The sequence below is a fragment of the Cnephaeus nilssonii genome (assembly GCF_951640355.1).
Source record: "Cnephaeus nilssonii genome assembly, chromosome: 8".
In the NCBI taxonomy this organism is placed as follows: Eukaryota; Metazoa; Chordata; class Mammalia; order Chiroptera; family Vespertilionidae; genus Cnephaeus; species Cnephaeus nilssonii.
Window position 1 is genome coordinate 73,328,042 of NC_137079.1, and position 10,238 is coordinate 73,338,279.

The 10,238-nt window shown below is 39.1% G+C and overlaps 1 pseudogene across 1 annotated transcript; it reads left to right on the top strand.

Annotated features, from left to right (window-relative positions):
* Nucleotides 1-9,492: 9,492 nt before the first annotated feature.
* LOC307104580 (jun dimerization protein 2-like) lies at nucleotides 9,493-10,022 on the top strand (annotated as a pseudogene). Its single transcript has one exon. The product of its transcript is annotated as a jun dimerization protein 2-like (transcript).
* The last annotated feature ends 216 nt before the right edge of the window (nucleotides 10,023-10,238 follow it).

Genomic DNA, 10,238 nt, shown 5'->3' on the forward strand with positions numbered 1-10,238 from the left:
GGAGCCAACAGTCCCAGATTGCGAGAGGGATGTCTGACTGCCGGTTTAGACCCGAGTGGGGGATCGGGCCTAAACTGGCAGTTGGACATCCCCCGAGGGGTCCCAGATTGGAGAGGGTGCAGGCAGGCTGAGGGACACCCCCTTAGTGTATGAATTTTGTGCACAGGGCCTCTAGTAATAAAATAAAATATATAACCTCTGAAGCCTTGGCAGGTGTGAGAGTGTCATATCATGAATTATAATTACCACTGAAAAGATGATTGGAGGTTCTGAGTATCTGGACAAGGCTTGTTTGAAAGGTTGGTTTTGAGTGAGGATGGTAGGGTGTCCGGGCTTTTCACTGGAAACTTCCATATAAAGATCTGCAAGTATTCTCTCCAAGAAGGCTACAGTTCTCCAGAAAAGTCCCTCAACCACCTATCCCATCATCTCCTTCTGGGTATTTGGGTAGCAGAAAGTTGGCTGGTATAAGTTTATTCTGTAGCTGGGTAGCAAAAGGAAGTTAGAATATCCCATCATTCATATTCATCATCATATGATAACTTTGCTTTATCCTTACTCTTCTGTATGTGTCAGGAACTTCTCCAGTTCAAATTCTCCAGGATATATACCTACGTTTTTCTGTGATGGAGGGATAGTAGCCTAACCTGGTATGGATTTGGATGCTTTTGATACAGACTTTAAAAAATCTAGCTATCTTTAGTTCTGGGCCCTGGACTCTGTAATACCTAGTTCTTCAAGTCTTTGGCAACTCTTGGATTCCTCAGAATGAACCAGCCTGTTTCATTTCAATATACTCCTCTGTAGGAAGTATGATTTGACCTTACTCTGCTTTGTAAATTTATTTGCCATTCCTCTAGGTATTCAGTCTATATATACTGTAGTTTGGCACTACAAATGTTTTTAGTTTCATTGAAGAAGGAGTAGTAGTATTTTTGCTCCATGTGATTATTATTTTGGGATGACTTTTGAGAAGAAAAGGGATAAAATATGTTTATCTTAAAGCCAGGTTTATTAATTTTTTAATTGCTACTGGATAAGTCCCTGAGCATGGCATATGATAATCAGACATTTTAGGAAAGTCTTCAGCATAAAATATAGGGACAAACACACCAAGTAACTTTAAAAAATAAATAAAGATGAGGCAAGGATGAGAAGAAATCATCAAATATGCTATCATTAATATCCTTAGAAAGATAAGGAAAGAGCAGATATTTCATCTAAAAAATAAAAACAGTATGTTGTGAAGTAAAAGAGAATAAGAGCTCTTAGGAAAATTAAAAATAAGATAGCCAAAACCAAAAATTAATTCTAATTATAGATTTGAAAATGAAGTGAAAGAAATATTTTAGAAAACAAAAATGAAAAAAAGGGAAAAGACAGAAAATTGGGGACTCTGTCCAGAATATCAAACACTCAACAAATAGCAGTTCCAAAAAGAGAAAAGAAAAAGGAAGAAGTAATTACAATAATAATTTCCCATAATTGAAAGGCACCAGTCACCGGATTTTAAGATTATGTAAGCAATTAAGAAGATTGTTTGGGGATGATTTGCTTTTTGGCAGCAGGTAATTATTACCCAGGCTAGATCATGGTCTACACTCTAGCTACATGGGGTGGGAGGTGGTCCCTGCTTTCCATCAAGAGTCATGCATTATATAACACCATTTTAAGAAGGGGGTTTGCTCACAATTCTGTGGATTAGCAATGTGGACTGGTCGCTGGCATCTCATATGCAGCTGCAATCATCTGGCTACTTAACTAGGGCTAGACAACATAAGATGACCTTGTTCACATCTGACAGTTAGCTTTGACTGACAGCTGGGCACATGTAAGCAGCTCAAGTCTAGCTTCTTTTCATGCAACAAAAAAGTTCCTAGCAGCAAAAGGGCAAGCCCAGTGCACAAGCATTTTTCAAGCCTTTGCTTTTTGTATCTCATTTGCCAAAGCAAGTGTCAAGGTCAACCTAGGAGTTGATGTGGGAAAGAATATTAAAGGTATACTAAGGGGAGGAGGGTGTCACTGAGGATATCATATACTGCCCGTTACTATACCAATCTATCATATTAGAGCAAATAGGTCTACCCAGAACTTTGAATCTAGACTGATTAACTAAAAGAAGAAAGGACAGTGGATAATATTTTTTATGATGTTGGCTTTCATAAAAAACTAATCTTAGTGTTTATAATTATTTTCAACTATATATATTTATTTATGCACTTATTTTTTAATATCTGTCTCCTGCTCTGGGTTATAAGCTCCATCTCTTCTAGCTGAGGAATTGGTAAAGTTCCTACATTGCTTTTTAAATGAAGCAATAGAGTGACAAATGCCCCCACAGAAACAAGCAGGTTCTTGGGTCCATGATAGCACCAAAGACAGGGAGAGGCCAGGAGGAACACAGCCTTTAGCTACTTTAGCACAGGGGCTGATGTGAGCAGTAAATCAGGTCATCTGTATCTCACATACACAGAGGTGCCGTAAAACAGGGATTTGTTCAATATGCACCTAATAAAACAAAATTATGACCTCCAATCCTAGATAGAACTTTGCTTTCTGTTCTGTTGAGGAGCTTCCAAAACTGTGTAAATGTCCCTATATCCACAGACTATTCACTGTAAGAGCAGTTTTCAAATTCTTGGATCATACCACATTATACTTTTTAAAATTATTGAGAACCCTACAGAGATTTTATTTATGTGGATTTTATCTATCAATATTTCTCAGATTTTTCAACTGAGAACTTCTAAAATATATAATTCTTTTATAAAACAACAACAAGCTCATTGCATATAATATAAATAGCACATTCTTATTTTTAAAATCTTTGTTTTCTAAAACAAAAAATAGTGAGAAGTGTCATTGTTTAACATTTTTGCAAATCTCTTTAATATCTTTCTTAATAGAAGAGAACTGGATTTTCCTTCTACATCCATGTTTTTCATTTTCATGCATCACATAACTGCTGGAATATCCAACTGTATAATTATGAAAAAAAGAGAAAGAGGCAAATAACATCTTAGTAGTATTATAAAAATACCTTTGACTTTGTCAACCCTCTGAAAGGATCTTGGGTGTTTTGTTAGGCATTTGTCAAGTAAAAGTGATAAAACGTCTTCACCTAACATTGGTGGCATCTTCAAGGTAATGTAAACCCAAATTACTATTTAGACCCAAGGAAACTGTTGAGATGTCTTAGTACCAAACAAAATACCACTCTAAAAAGTCTGCTAATTATGTAGTGAAATAAAGTCGGGCTTTCTTAATGATTCCTTATATACAATATGAGCTGTTTTGCTGTTCTTTGAGCAACTGTATAAATTCTGTGATTATCTGCATTCTCTCCTTTCAAGTCTTCCATACACTGAAAACAACACTACAGAAAGTTCTCTTCTTGTTAGGCACAATCATAGTCTCATATTAATTATGGAGTAATAACTGAAATTTCTTGATAATTTTATATGTTTTAGGAAATGTTCAGTACACTTTATTGCATTACTTATCCCCAAAAATAATCTCTGAAGTAGATACTATTATCATTATCATTTTATGATGAGAAAACTGGAAATCTACTGAGATTAATGTGCCCAAGGTCATACAACTAGTAAAAAAACAAACAAAAAAAATCTCAAGCTTTTAACTATTGTTCTATACAGCTTTCCTATTCAGGAGTATGGTAACAGTCATATTTTCTTTCTTTCTTTCTTTCTTTCTTTCTTTCTTTCTTTCTTTTTTTTTTTTTTTTTTTTTTTTTTGTATTTTAACCACCCAATTTTCATTACAGCTTTAAATGACTTTTGAGGTCTAATCTAAGGAACAAACCTAGTTTGCAGAATCTTGCCAATGTAAAAGGATATGCCCAATTCCTAATCTTGCTAATGTAAAAGTATATGCCCAATTCCTGCCCCACCTCCCCCCATGGACAGAGACATTTGTACTATTACACATTCTTGCACTTATTGTTCTGCTTCATTCTAAACAATCCCCAGATCATTCCTAAAACCACACCACCTCCACTCCTGTCATTTCATTGGTCACCCTTGTCTCTCCTAGTTGAATTGTTCGGCATCAATGAAGACAGCCTGAAAACTAGGCTGACAGTGATGGTGAAGAATCTCCCAATAGCCTGATTGCCAACATTACCAAGGATCTGGGACAATCGAGGATCTGTGTCACACCTTTACTCTTCCTCTTAGAAATCTTGTCAGCAACAACTTTCTGCAGACTCCAATGACTTAGAAAATAGCCACTCTATAAACTGTGTAGAAATGAAAAGAAGATGTGTGCTAGAAGCCTTGGGAAATTCAAAGGTGTCAGTTTAATATTCTGAGTGTTGCTGCCTGAATGTGAAAAGTCAATTCAGGTTATAAAATTTTCAGTAGATTGCCACAAATCCCTGAATATTCTCTTTAGTTCAAGAAGAGCAAATGCAATGTACCACAGGAGAAAAGCAGGGAGGGGGGGGGGGGAATAATGTATCTCATCTCACTAATTGAGAGCTGGCTCTTGAAAAGGATAATGACACTAAAGATCCGATTTCCCCCCGTAACTCCTCATTTTAGAGTAACAAAAATATACATGAGCCATAATACACTTCATTGTCACCACAGGCAAGTCAGAATGGAATCTTAAAAATGTTATTTTAGCCATAGCCAGTTTGGTTCAGTGAATAGGGCGTTGGCCCTCTGACTGAAGGGTCCCGGATTTGATTCCAGGCAAGGGCACATATCTCAGTTGCAGACTCAGTCCCCAGCCCTAGTCAGGGCACGTGCACGAGGCAACCAATTGATAAGTCCCCTTTCCATCGATGTTCTCTCTCTGTGTCTCGCCCCTCCATTCCACGCTCTCTAAAACTCAACGGAAAAATATCCTCGGGTGATGATTAACAAACAAACAAAAAAAGTTATTTTCTTCTATTGTAGCTTTATTTATACCAGATAAAGTACACAATTGTTGTGCCTCTCTGGTCACAACTCAGTTGCCAAGCTTTTTAATCATCAATATCTGTACTACAAATGGAATTATCTCACTGATTCAACTTTTGAGAAAATTATGTCAACTTAAATAATGGAATAATGTGCGCTTTTCCCCCAGAAACTTTTCATTTGCTTAATCCTTGGAGCATTATACATTGTTTTTGTCAGTTTAATCACTTACTGTTATTATGATTCCATAGAAAACATATTCATTTATTACCAAAAAGACATAGCCATGTTATTTTGACATGAATGTCCCAAAAGGACAGAGCTTTCATGATGTATACAAGAAAATAACAATGTCTAAAGCATGCCTCACTCCAGTTAAGTATGATTAATTACATGTACTGATCACTGAGCTGATATTATAATTTATAATATATGCAGCATTTCAACAGATGCCAACATTGAGTACTTAAAATTATTTTGTTCATTTAATTATCATATAATAAGCATCTGCTCTGTAGCAAACAGTGTCAGATGCTATCTCTTTGAAGAATGATGGATGTTGGTCATTTCTAGGCAAGAGTTCACAGTCATATCTAGGAGACCTACATATGATTACATATCATGCAAAGTGGTATGCTTATAATAATAATGTATGGGACACTGATCAAGAATCTAAACTATGCATAGAGACATTAGGAGGAGTTTCAAAATAATTTTAAATGTTCTTATGAACTCAAATCAAATTATTTTACCAATTGGCTTGCTTTATTATAAAACAAAGCTTCAAATATTATCAGTATCATTTCACTGTCTATCCATAAATAGATGCACTAGCAACCAAAGCAGCATGCCTGCTTAAAGAATCTGTCCTAACAATAATAATAATATTATCATTGTTTTCACAAGTCCTCTCTGAGGGTTCAGAAATATCTCCATTTTACAGATGGGCAAAGGGAAATGCAAGATTAAGCAATTGCAAACAGTGAATTGTAGTAAATGCTCTCTCTGGATGGAAACCGATTCCTGAGCCTAAGATTTTTCTGCTCTGCTAGGCTGCCCAGCTAACTAATCTGTCCAACCAAGCTATCAGAAATGTGTTCTATGTACATCCTCAAATGTGTAATTCAAATATTTAACCAGAGGCAGAGTTGAAATGTTTGAGCATCACATTTGATCATCTGAAAAATAACATCACCTTAGTGAGAAGAGTGACAGCATAGAGACTCTGGAGGCTAATTGTAATGAATAAGACAGGAAACAGCAGCAATTATGTGTGTTACATTTGAAGATTTACATAATGGACTTCAAACTGCTTTTTTCATTGTATGTTCTGCCATATTTTCTATATGTACATTTCATTATCATATACTCTGTAATGAATTTGTCTTCCAGACAAGAATAATGATAGAATAAGCAGTATTGCAATTATAATTACTTGACTATAAATAAAAAATCATTGGTCCAGTAATCTATTACAATGAGAAAATTAATGTTGTAAGTTGAATACAGATAAATAGCTAAGATTATGTGTGTTCAGAGAAGTCAAAGGGCATGGAAGTTAAGGGTTTAACACCTAAAATCAGATTGCTATGCTCAATCGTAGCCTCTAATGCATAATTGTTGTATAATCTTAACTTTGTGTCTTACTCTTATCTACACATATAAAAGCCTAAGCGACCGAATGACCGAACAACCGAATGACCCAACGACAGGTCGACTGGTTGCTATAATGCGCAATGACCACCAGGGTGCAGATGCTCAACACAGGAGCTGCCTCCTGGTGGTCAGTGCACTCCCACAGCCAACTTCCCGCAGCTGGCTGGCCAACCTCCCACGGTCCCTCCCCCTGGCCAGCCGCTCCCCGCCCCCCCCCTCCACCCCCTGATCAACCCCAATTGCCGGCCAGGCCAAGGGACCCCACCCATGCATGAATTCATGCACCGGGCCTCTAGTTATTTATAATAGAGGAATAATAATAACAGTGCCCACCACAAAGGGTTGTATGAGGATAAAGTGAGTTAATATTTTTAAAGTGTAAAACAGTATCTGGCTCAAAATACTGTTCCATAAATGTATCCTATTATGCTACACATAAAGTACATTTTTATTATTGCAATATTATTATATGGCCTAATGCTATCTTGCTCAGAAAGAATATGTAATGTAAATTTAGCCTTTAAAATAGTGACATGAACTTAGAATTAATTTTCAAGGAGCAATGCCAATTATATTTTGCATTCTATTTAAAGAAAAAAGAAACCTGTTTTAGTTAGGATGGTCCCACAGACCATTGCCTTCCAACATAAAGAGAAATAAATGGCTATACTCTATCCAATGTTGATCTGGAAATATTCTAAAACACTGCACTTCGGATATGCTGGACTGGACCCAGCTTTTCAGTGAATCATCCCTAAGGCTCCTGCTGTCTTCAAATTCAAAGTAAACATTAAAAAGATTCTAAAATGTGACTGAGCCATACCCAGTTAGGAATGGTTCTCATGTCAATCTTAGAAATGGACAGGAGCAGCGAAAGGAGGGATGCCTGCAGGGTGGCAGGATGATTTCACTTTACATCTCCCTTTATTCCTTCCTCCCCATGGGTAAAGAGCATGATTTTCAAGGCCTTCTGCTTTTCTGTTCTTGTCAATGTCACTTCTGTCAGTCCTTGAAGAGGTAATTAACCTCATACTGGTAAGCTATCCGTGCCCCCTCCCCCTGCCCCAAGGGCATGCTTTACCAGTCCTCCTGCAGCTATTATACCCTGAGCAGGGACTGTGTTCACCTCCATGTTCCCTTCAATACCTATTAAGGTTCTGCAAATATTATTAGGTAATTATTTCTCATCAGTGCTTCCTTTGGCTTTATGATGTTAAATTTAATTCTGCCATGATGTCAGCACATAAAATCAAGATATCACTTAGATGGCCAAAGTTCTTTATGATTCTGACAGGTATTATTTCTGTGTTTTCTCAATGTCCCTGGAAACTCCCGCAGAGGTATAACCTGTATGGAAGGTGTTTAGCCCTGTGAGGGCAGGGAATGAGATATCCTATCAAGTCCCAGCAGCAGACTAAAGCCCTGAGACTTTTCCTCCTAACCCACATGTACATCACCATGACACCCATTATCAGTGGCAGGAAACATATTTTAGGGCAAAATGAGGAGAGTGTCAGGCAATTATCTAAACAAATATGCCAAGTAGAAACTTGACTCCAATTTTAGCTTCTAAAATTATTGTTTTCTGTCCATTTCTACCGGTTGCTTTAATTATACTGTGTGAGTTACTAGGTCCTTGACATTTGCAAAGCTTCCAATTTTATAAAGGAGGTTCAGACTATTTTAATAATAATCCTTTATTTGTATTTATTTAAGAAGTAAAAGAACAAGAATGGACTTTTAAGAACATACATTTTATTTTTGGCTCCACTACCTGTCAATTGCACACAATCCTTAGTAAAGTTATTCAACATCCCTAAGCTTTAAGTTTCTCTTCTTCAAAATTTAAATAATAATAATATCTGCCTGCCCTGGCCAGGTGGTTCACTTGGTTGGAGTGTCATCCTGTACACCAAAAGGTGGGTTCAATTCCCAATCAGGGCATATACCTAAGTTGCAGGTTCGATCCCTGGTTGGGGTGTGTGTGGGAAGCAACCACTCAAAGTTTTTTTTTCACATCCCAATGTTTCTCTTGCTCTCTCTCTCTAAGATGAATAAAAACATATTCTCAGGTGGGGATTTAAAAATGATGATGATAACAATAACAATAATAATAGTAACATCCACCTTACAGGGCTGTTATGAAACAAAGTAGAATGCATAATGCCTATGAAAATTATTTATAAATATTAAAGATATTCCCTGGCCAAAGGAAGGAATTCTGGCATTGCGCTAATTTTTCTGTGGGAACATTTTAACAGAAATGAGTGATGAGACAAACACAGCTACTTCAATACAAGGCCTGGAATGTAATAACCCAGACCTGGAACTGCAAGAATGTTAAGTATGTACTTCTCTTGTTTCTTCCATTCTATTCACCTAAAGATAAGAGGGACTGTCTGCAAAAATTTTGTTAGGAAGGAAAAGAATATTATTCAAAATAATGGCATAGAAAAACTCCTAACAGCAAGAGTAGATATATTATTACTACTGAATGACAAAAAGGAGGAGGAGTTTTCAAGTATCCTACATAATAAAAGCCCAGTGACCAAAACAGCAGAATGACCAGAACAACCAGAGACCAGAACCACCACAGCCCCCCTGCAAGTGGTTAGGGGCAATCAGACAGGCAGGGGATCAGGCAGGCATGCAAAGTGGTTAGGGGTGATGACATAGGCAGGCGAGTGGTTAGGGGTGATGAGGCAGGCAGGCAAGTGGTTAGGGGCGATGAAGCAGGCAGGCAGAGCCTCGTGATCAAATTGCCTCAAAGAGGGAGACCCAGGCCGCCCATCACAGCCTGCGGGAGGGATGCTTGGTGGCTGCAAGGGGAGGCACTGGCTGCGGTGGATGCTTCAGGGTGGGGCTGGTGCCATGGTGGCTCCTGAGCGGGCACAGCACCTGCTGCCTCCACCCGCAGCTTCTGCAGGGCTGGACTGCCACTCCTCCTGCTATGATGCCTGGGCAGATCCCGGACCCTTCCATGACTGCAGGCTCTCTGCCAGGGTTCGGCCCCCTGACCGGACTCCCCAGCTCAGCCCTGACTGCAGAGGAGCTGAAATACGCTGACATCCACAACATTGGGGCCATGATCGCCCCTTTGCACTTCCTGGAGGTGAAACTGGTCAAGAGGCCTCAACCTGTGAAAAGTGAGCTAGAGGAGGAAGAGGAGCGGAGGAAAGATGCCGGGAAAAGAACAAAGTGGTGGCAGCCCAATGCCGGAACAAGAAGAAGGAGTGGACAGAGTTTCTGCAGCGGGAATCTGAGTGGCTGGTACTCATGAATTCGGAGCTGAAAACCCAGGTGGAGGAGCTGAAGCAGGAGCGGCAGCAGCTCATCCTGATACTCAACCGGCATCGCCCCACCTGCATCGTCAGGACTGACAGCTTTAAGACCCCTGACTCAGAAGGCAACCCACTGCTGGAGCCGCTGGAGAAGAAGTGACCATGGCCTGGAGGAGAAAGAGGAAGAGGAGAAGATGAGGAGAGGGAGGAGGAGGAGGGTCCCGGGGGCGGGGGGGGGGGGTCTTCCTTGCTGCATGAAAAACTCTTCAATGAGGCTTGGCACAGCCAGCATCAGCCTGGCTTTTTTGTGAAACTCAGATCAGCCACACCAGGGGAAGAAACCCAGGCTGATGAAACCCAGGACCAAGCGCTGAGA